The sequence below is a fragment of the Lycium ferocissimum genome, chromosome 8 (assembly GCF_029784015.1).
Source record: "Lycium ferocissimum isolate CSIRO_LF1 chromosome 8, AGI_CSIRO_Lferr_CH_V1, whole genome shotgun sequence".
NCBI lineage: Eukaryota > Viridiplantae > Streptophyta > Magnoliopsida > Solanales > Solanaceae > Lycium > Lycium ferocissimum.
The window spans coordinates 43,179,631-43,190,115 of record NC_081349.1 but is presented as its reverse complement, the minus strand read 5'-3'; positions in this window follow the sequence as shown (position 1 = coordinate 43,190,115).

Genomic DNA, 10,485 nt, shown 5'->3' with positions numbered 1-10,485 from the left:
CAGGGGATGTGTTGAGCTCCCCATCAACCACCGAATGTTTTGGTCCCAAAAGCATCCAAACTCACCATTCTCGGCATGACTATAGTTGTGTAGTTGCCCCGTCTAGGAGCCACATTGTGTTAAGACACTTGCTACTCTATGTATTTTAACGAGTTTTCTGCAGGCAAAAATTGAGCTTAACTTACTAGTGATATAGTATTTCAGCTCCTTTTGTTTGTACCTTTTATTCATCCCTCTAACATTCCAACAAAGCCAAGTCATATTGAATTTTCATTTGGCCTTGCATTATCAGGAGGCCGTGTATGAGTCTTATTGTCTCCACTAGTCAACACAGAGAAAGAATTCCTGATTGGAGTAGGAGCCTTATTAAGGGCAGGAAAATGCTCCAGGCTCAGCTCAGGTCCAGGTTGAGACGCTGCCTTGTTGCTGGTCAGTGGGCTTTGTCGCTGGTTCTGCTGTTGGGGAGGAGTTTTAGTTGTCTCGAGGTTAGCTGGTTCCGGTTGTTGTATTCGTTGTCCTGGCTGGTTGCCTGCTAGTGTAACAATATCCTGATCAGCCCCTGTAGTGTACCGCTCCTGAACAGGCCCTTTGTATTGCCATTCTTGAGTGACAATCTTATTTTGCCTCCTCCTTCTAGCTCGTTGCACGTTTGGTCTCTGCTGTTGTATATTCATCTTCGCTGGATGCTCAATACATCTGTGCCCTACAACCAAGCATTGTTCACAAAACTCGGGCTTCCAGTCGTATTCAACATCTTGGGTGTATTTGGTCCCATCGCAATCCATTATGACTACAGCTTCAGGGAGTGGTTTAGTCACATTGACCTCTATTAGGATTCTAGCATATGAGATCCTAGTCTGCTTACAAGTGCATTCATCAGCGTAAATGGGTGTCCCGACAAGACTAGCAATCCGACTGAGCGAAGCATCTCCCCAATAGTTCATAGGCAGCTTAGGGAACGATACCCACAGTGGTATCTCTGATGGAAATTCGACATTGAAGTCGAAATTTGGTGTCCATTGCTTCAATATGATGGGTCGATTGTTAATTGAGTAAGGGCCAGCATAATATACCTTCTGCATATCCTCGATTGTTTGAAATTTAATAACATAATAACCTTCAGTATGAAGGTAGATATCAGGTTCCAGGATGTCCTTCCAATTCGTCGAAATATATCTGCACATCGCATTGTAGCCCGGAGTTTCGCCCAGGAAATATAGATTGCATATCATATAGAAATAATGTTTAGCTTTTACGGCCTTGGGCCCAAATTAAAAATACCCAGATAAAAATAGTTTGCCCTTTTTACAACTTTTATTTAATTCATGCATACATTATCCGCATTTTATCTCTTCAGTCAACCATATCCTCAGAACTATTTTCCCAAACTCGGGTTTTGAAGGAAATTCCACTTATTTGAATTCATTAAGTTGGGTCTAAGCCCAAATGTTTCTTTTTACTTTCTTTTCTCAGATTTCTCAAATTAAAAAATAAACTTTTAAAGAGGTATTCAAGAAATAATCAACCTTTTTGCAAGAAAAATATTTAATCAAGTGGAATACAACTCTTTTATCATTTGGATACAGTTTTGAAACATAGATTTGCATATCAATGTTTAGCTTTTACGGCCTTGAGGCCCAAATATTCTTCTAATCTTTCATTCGAAGCTCCAAGCATCCGATCCTTTTACTTTGTCTTCGAGCTTTTGCTTTCCGTGCTTGTTTTATTACGGAGATAGAATAATAATATGAATAATAATATCCCTCGGACTCCCATCAGACTTTGAGAGCTTTTGATTACAAAGGCAGCGGAACCAAATCATGTCGCGGCTGCAAACTAGGGCCATTCTAGTTGCCTTGCCAAGCGCATGTTGGTAATGTGAGATCATCCTTGCCTAACCGAGGGATAACTTTTCCAGACAAGGCATGGCCTCAAAAACCATTTTTTCATTGGCCCAAGTGTATATCTGAATATATCAGGATGAAGCAGCTGTTTCAAAACAGCTATTAAGTAGTGAGTTTTCACCAAAAACACCAGCAGTCAAGCTCAAATGACTTGCAAAAGTGTGGCAATACTTGGTCAGAACCAGCAGTTTGCACCCCAAAATAAAGCACAAAGGGTGGCTCAGATGTAGCAGATGTTTGCCTGATGTGAAGTGCAGCGATAATAACAGCCAAATATAGTGGTTCAAGTCATCAAATGCCACCACTATTGTGCAGCACCTTGAGGGCCTCAAAATGGCCAAAACAGCAGGCATTTAAAACAACATCTTTCAGCTTTTGAGTGCAACAACATTTCAGCTAAAAGGTGCAGCAGTACAGCTGCAAAATGAGTCTCACAATACATCAGCAAATTATCTTTTGAGCACACAGCAGCAGCAGCAGCAGGTGGCAGCAGTGTCCTCAAGGATACAACAACAACATTAGCCTTAAAAATGCAGGGATGTCCTGGCTTTGCATTATAGCAGCAGTAACCAATAGTGGGCAAAAAACAACAGGAAACATCACAGCAGCCCAGTGGCAGGATCTCAAAAGGAAGTGAGCAGACTATTTCCCAACAACAATGCATAACAGTTCAGGAGTTCAGCAATCAACAAAAAATACAGTGGAGCAATACCTCCCTGGAAAGGCAGTCACAACAGACCAAAAGTTCAGCAAACCATCATAGGGTTGCATCGATTGGTTTTTAAGAGATGCAGCAGCAATTTGAAAACCAATAACAACAGCAAGCTGCAGAAACCAAATAGCAATAGCAAGTAGCAACCAAATCTCATCAGTGATGTCCTGGCTTTGCATTATAGCAGCAGTAACCAATAATGGGCAAAAAACAACAGGAAAGCCACAGTTCATCACAGCAGCCCAGTGGCAGGATCTCAAAAGGAAGTGAGCAGACTATTTCCCAACAACAATGCATAAACAGTTCAGGAGTTCAGCAATCAACAAAAAATACAGTGGAGCAATACCTCCCTGGAAAGGCAGTCACAACAGACCAAAAGTTCAGCAAACCATCATAGGGTTGCATCGATTGGTTTTTAAGAGATGCAGCAGCAATTTGAAAACCAATAACAACAGCAAGCTGCAGAAACCAAATAGCAATAGCAAGTAGCAACCAAATCTCATCAGTGGCTTCAACCCCAGGTCTGCCTGAAGTGCAGCAGATGATTCCGCAAAGTAAAGCAGCCAAAGGGCCATGGTTCATAACAGCAAGAAGTACAACAGAATGGCTAGGTGTGCAGCACCTTAAGGGCAGTAGCATCTCAGGAACATTTGGGGATTTGAGAATTTCCCCAAGTCGCAAAGGAAAAAAATTAAGGGGTGAAGGAGTGAGTAAATGTACACAGAAAAGTTGTAACAAGATACTATCACATCTTGGTTTAAATTACTTGAAGAATGATCCTAGCAAACCAGCAAGGACATCAAGTATTCAGAACAACTTAATGAGTAACCTTAGCAACCAGTAAATTACTTACTACACATGAAACACAACTTGACATAGCATATGCCTTGAGATAGATTATAAACACTAACGCTACAATAGAACTTTAAACTCAAAGGCCTAAATTGTAAAAAGGGGTTACCACCTTCCATATTTCGATGCCGCACAAGATCAAAAGGTTTCTCAAACCTTGGGCATGACAGGCTATCGAAGGAGGCTAAACCAATCCCTAAGTTTGCCTTAGATTTTCAACCACCAGGACAATAGGAAAAAATGGGCATACTAACCAGCAAGCAAGATTTAAAATGCTTTCATGAGTGAATACACAAGAGATAATTTTTAGGAAAAGTAAAAAAGAAAATTCCCAAACAGGATGCCCATTATTCCACTCCAGTCTTAAAACAGAAGCTTAGTGTTAGATTTCAACAGTTTCAATCAACACTCTTAATAAGGAAAGATCAAGTAAACATATACCACATATTGAACACAACTCATGGTTTGTGAGGAAGGATCTGCCTCATTTTCCTTTTTATCAACACCAGCAGCTATCTTAAAAGAAGGGAACAAACAGGACACAAAGCAGAAATTGTATGTATTTTAAAGCTGAGAGATATAGTCACACAAGGTTAATTTTCGGATCATTTTTAGCAGGGCTGAACATGATATTCATTTCCTAACAAAGCAATTTCTGCATCAAAGGACAAGAAGAAACTTTATTCACTTGATCAAATACCAAATGGAACAGTGTCACGTACTGATGGTACAGGACTTGGATATGATCCCATTGGTGCATGCCTAGATGTAAGATTTATGTCTTCAAAGACCTATGGTCAATAAGAAAAGGGTTTTTTTGACAGGTCTTACCCTCTTACTCATATCCATAGTGTTGGAACAAAACAATGTTCATTTTTCAAACATATATATGGGGAACAGTAGGTCAAGCAACTGGCTTTATACCTGTTTATTGTATCTAGCAATTCAGCAGATTAAGGCATCTCAAAGACATCTCAAAGAGTAAGATACATGCATAGTAAACTAACTGGACATGTCTTCTTATAAACACAACAATTCAAAATAATGCAGCAATCAGCCCATCCTCATAATGTAGTAACACACACCAAAGTGTATAGCAGCAGCATTTCTCATAATCAAGACACTAGTCCATCAAGACAGCAGCCCTGGCCACTGAAATGAAGCAGCTAGCAAGTTTGAAGAGCATTTTGAGCATAGTAGTAGACATAGCAACCACCAGTTTCCCTCAGGTTCCAGCAAAGTCGCTGCCAGTTTCAGCAGCCAAAGTAGCAACTCAAAGAGGTTTGTGGAATCCCCAATTCATGCAAAGGAAGAAGGGGAGAAGAATGAGTATTTGTAACAAGATACTATAAGATACAATATCATCATTTTGGTTTAAATTCTAATGAAAACAAATTAAGGTGACAAAGAGTCAAAGTCTCAAAGTTTTAGGGAACTAATGGGCAAATTCAAGAAATGTTCAGGAACAGTTCTAGAGAACACAAGTATTTAGCTCTCAAGGTAAAGAATCTGGGAAAGCTTAATTTCTTTAAAAGATACTTTAAAGCATAATCTTGGCCAATAACAGGGCAACAACCGATTGAATCATAGTACCATATTCATGAAATCCGTAAAAGTCCTTATAGCTAATTAACCTATGTGTTTTCAACTAAAGAAAGGCAATCCCAAAAGATGTACAGTATACTTCAAAAACCTTCTTTGACATGGGCCTATCAAAATAATCATGCTTCAATCTTTTTAAACAAATAGCAAGATAATGGCTATTCATAATATTGTCCACCAGTAATATCTTGTCCTCACAGCTTAAAGACATGGTTATATTACACCATCACAATCTAAAGTAAGCTAGGATATGACATAACAACAATAATGTTGTATAAATGAAACTCAACCAGACAGGATCCCATTTCTACAGATATTTTAACCTCCATATTTCAAGACACATAAACCAAAATCACATTTATCTCTTCACATGAATATGAGATGGCATTGCCATCAAAGATTGACACTAAGCTATATAGACAGGGACCTGACATGATAGCTAAGGAGAAGCAATTGGATTCAACTATCCTAATCAGACTTAAGAACACTTAACACACTTCAAAACAGCCTGTTCTTCAGCACATTTTACTGGATTAGCTTATCTAAAATGACATGCTTGCTTAAGAAATCACAAACTGAAAAAAAAAACTGGGCAACTTAAATACTTAGGCAGAAACACCTTAACTAGGCAGATTCAGAGTTAGTTAACCTTTCAAACATTGTAAAAGAACTTCCAGACTAGTTTGTCAAAACAAAAGAAGAAACTGAGAAGGCAACTGAACTATGTTATGCTCAAATTATTAAGGCCTAATTTTTATAGAAAGTTTAGACATGAAAGCAGAAAGATATGGATTAAAACCTTTAAACTCAAAACTATTTTGGCAGCTTGGAATCTGAAAGGACAGTCAACATAAGGATGAGACTTAACTGAAACAAAACCTTGTGAAACATATATCGATAATCTGACAGGTAACAATTTACAACACACCTTTTATTCCTATTTTTGCCTGTGGTGAGCTAGCTAAAACATATGAATAGAAAGATTCTAACTCTACAACCCTCCTTCTACTCTTGAGGAAAAGAAAGCATAACCAAGCAAACACATTCTAGAAGCCAAGTCAAGTTATACTCACAAAAATTGATCAACTAACTAGGCTGAATCCAAAACAAACAGAACACAGAACCAAACAGATGGGATACCAAGAGAAAAGCACAGGAACAGAGCTAAAAATGAAAAAAATTGGGAAATCATTAAATTTCCAATGCTTTACTCTTCCAACTATACCATATCAATAGCCAGAGGTCCTAATAGGTTCAATGCCACCATTCACACATAAATTTAGGATCACATGAAAGGGAACATAAAGAATCAGACTTCTTATTTGTATAGCAAAAGTAAAGGCTAATAACTTGAACAGGTGTATTACTATTCATAGCCCACATTGAATACGTGTAGAGATGTTTTCTACTAACTGATGTTCAAAGGGAACAGGAAATTCTTAACATTAATCACATAATCCTACTAATTCAATTAGAGATATAGCAACAGATTTAATTCAAACAGAACCTAATAGGGAAGAAAACTACTTCTTTCAAAACAAAGTCAAGAAAAAGAACTAACCTGTCTCAAATTTGAAGGAGAAAAGCAACAAAACTAAATGAATGCAAATAAGATTAAGACGAGGACGAGGACTGCTCATATAATTCTAACAAAGCGTTCCAAAACTAAGCTAACCTATACTAGAATTTAGAATGCACACTGAACTTAACAAAAAGGAAAATAAAGCTGAGACGAAGAAAAAATTACCTTTTTGACGAGCAGCGACGAGGGTTGACGAAGAACTACCTTTCACCCGAATCGATTTCTGACGAACGGAAACGACTTCCAAAAATTAAAGTACGAGCTCGAACTTCCTCGAAACTCAAGGCTTTTGCCGAGCTTCTAAGTGTTCGGACACTTGAGGGTTGTCAAAAACCCCATTGTGGCTATGTTCTACTCTGAAAATCTTCCCTTCACAAATGAAGAGAATGGTTTCTGTTTATAGAACCCAAATGAAGTATGACCGTTCACAAATTGAAATTCAAAATCCCAAACCTACAGGAGAAGGTAAGCAAAAATCCGTTGCCAATTGAAAAGAAAAATACAGTTACCGTTGAAATGAGCTGGAATTGTACGCTCAAGTCACTGAACCTCAGGGTTCATTTTTTTTTTTTTCTCTTTCCACGTTGAAAGAGGCTGTTTTGTTACTGTGGATGAAACAAAAGGATTTTGGGCTGGACCCGGCTGAGTTTGCATAGCGCCAGAATTTGCATATATGCCCATATATACATAATGTATATGATCAGTGTATACATTCGTATATATGTGGTATATATACGATATTTTAAGAAACTCTTAAATACCACACATGTAAAAATAAAAGTATTTTCATTTGTCTCAAATTATTTTAATTAAAACTAAGCTATATTCCCCAAAGCATAATTAAACTCTATTTTAACACTCAATTTACCGAATATAAACTGCTTATTACTTGATTAATTCAAATCCCTCGACTTTGACGGAGCAGAACACTAAAAGATGACTAATTGTAAATGCAAAACTAATAACTCATAATTAACTATAAATACTCTCGTATTTTCTTGAAAATATGCTAAGAATGTAAAATGACATGCGGTTGTTCTTGTGTCAGTGTTTTGCCAAATGTGATGGCAAAATGACACCAGGATGATTTTTGTAAAATTGATTTGACTCATAAAAATGCATATTCTACTCCGTTTGTAATCCAGGGAATCCAAGTAATTGAGTAAAATTATCGGAGGTCAAAAATTAGGTGTCAACAACAACATCACACAAATCAGTAACAAAGAAAGTAGTAGCTGATTTCGTGCGAAACAACATCATGGCGTCGCTTGCATGCTGAGTCCATCATAACGGATAACGGAGAAAACCCGAACGATGCATTATCCGACGAAAGGATGTACCGTGAGTAGGGGTTTCCGAATCACTATCGAAACTCAACCGCCCACCCGGCCGCGAATGAACGGAGTTGGCAAAACGGCTAACAAAAACATCGAAAAGGATATTGAGAAAGATGATAGACAATTACAAGTGCTGGCACGAACAACTGCCGTATGCTTTATTGGGATACCATACAACAACTCGAACTTTAACAGGGGCAACCCTGTACTTGCTTGTTTATGGTACCAAAGTAGTCATACCTGCCGAGCTTAAAATACCGTCATTGAGAATCATTCAAGAAGCAGAATTGGATGATGCAGAATGGGTCCAGACTCGATACAAGCAATCGGCTTTAATCGACGAAAAGAGGATAGTCGCCGCATGTCATGGTCAACTATACCGACAAAGGATGGCACGAGCCTTCAACAAACGAGTCAGAGCTCGACTCTTTCTGATAGGGCAAATGGTACTCAAGAGAGTGTTCCCACACCAAGATGAGTATAAAGGGAAATTTGCTCCCAACTAGCAAGGTCCGTATGTACTCCGCAAAGTACTCTCCGAAGGAGCAGTGGTACTAGCAGAGATGGACCAGCAAGAGTGACCCAAATCAATCAATGCAGACGCAATCAAGCAGTACTACGCGCAAAGACACGTTTTTTAATCGTATTAGCTATTTATTTGCTTGTAATAGTTGTTTTTTTGCTTGTAATCATTTATAATAGATAGAAAAAACCAAATGATTTCCTTGTAATATGAACTACGCAATGACCTGAATTCCCCATAGTGGGATCTATAGGCACTCCATTTTGGGCCCCGATCACATTATTAGTAAAAATCAAAACTATTACTTTATTCCGAACTATGTTCGACCTGATTCTGTGCGGCCGATCGAGGCGCTCTTGAGCTCCTACTAAAAGAAAAAAATCAAGAAACCCCTAGGAAGCCTCAGAGTCAGGATTTCAAGGAGAATTCAAATTTGGCACGAAGAGATTGCCATACACGCCCAACTGGGGCAGAATTTTTAAGAGGATCTCAAAAGTTCGTCACAAGAATCAGCCAATCCAGAGTCTCAAATTGGGGCACAAATTTTGAGCAGATCTCAAAATTTCTCATTCTTAACTAGTCGGCGAGGGTTAATCAATTCAACACCCTAAATTGGGGCAGAAATTTTGAGCAGACCTCAAAATTTCCTACATCAAGATTCAGCGCGAGAGTTCCCCAAGCAAAGTATGATATGGGCCAGAATTTTTGAGAAGATCTTAAAAATTCCGTACAAGGAAACAGGAACCCCAGCTATCAAAGCAGTAGAGAAGCGAAGATTTTCATTCAAAAAGCGCATGTCATGACGAGTAACATAAACCATTTTTGAAAAAGAAAAAAAAAATGAATGTTGTTTTCGCAAATAAATAACTAGAGATCAACGATTTACAGAAATGATTTTCTTTTGTGATTAAGATAAATTCATCTTTCGAATACCGAATCCAAGGGAATTGAACCCAAGGGAACTGGCAAAGCCGAAGAAGCAACCAAAGGCAACAACATTGATCAACTTTATTAGGAAACTAACTCTTCGCTGATGCAAGTTTCCATGTCGTCAGGAGGACGACCCGTTTTTCTAACTTTGTTTTGTTTGCAGGTAAAGACAAGACCGCCAAGCGAGATCAAATCTGCAACCAAAGAAATGGTTCGTAGCACTCGAAAGCCACGAGGGCTATAAAAGGATTAAAATGCCACAAGGGCGAATATTTAGCCATGAGGACTGCTACGGTTTGTATTTCGCGGGCAGGGTTAGCGCTCAGAAAGTTACGTCGAACTTGTTGGTGCTCTTTCGGACTTGTTTTTGAAAAAGAGTCTCCACCTAATTTTTAGGAAATTAGGAAAACCAATGGTGAAGGGTTTGTTCAAATGTAGTGAAAAAACCTTCGTAATTTTCACGACCCATTTTGGCATAAGCCGTGCGGGCACTTACCTTTCCCACCTCCGTAAGCGAACCCTTAACCCAACGATAAATAAAGACATATATAATTTAATCGAGCAAAGGAATAGAATAAATACGTAAGTCTCACAATAATATATATATATATATATATATATATATATATATATATATATATATATATATATATATAGAATAGTATGGAATAATAATAATACCCCCGGGGTCTAGTCTCGAGTAATACAAGAGCATCTATAAGGGAAATAATATAAGTTTGGAATAATAATACATAAGTGTCTATGTCTCTGAATAGAAATAGGACATAATGATAGAGAAGTCTTCAAGGCAGTGAACGACCATGCTCACCCTGGAAACTCGAGAATAATCTTCAAGCGACTATCGGCCACATGTAACGACGACGGGATCCAACTCGATACTCGTATCTATAAAGGAATACGACGAGTGCAAGTCGGTACAAAACAACGGTACGATGTGTAGGCATTATCGGCCGACTAAGCATAGCTAACACGATTTAGCTAATAAAGCAGAGAAGAGCGAGATAAACCAACAAGTATAAATC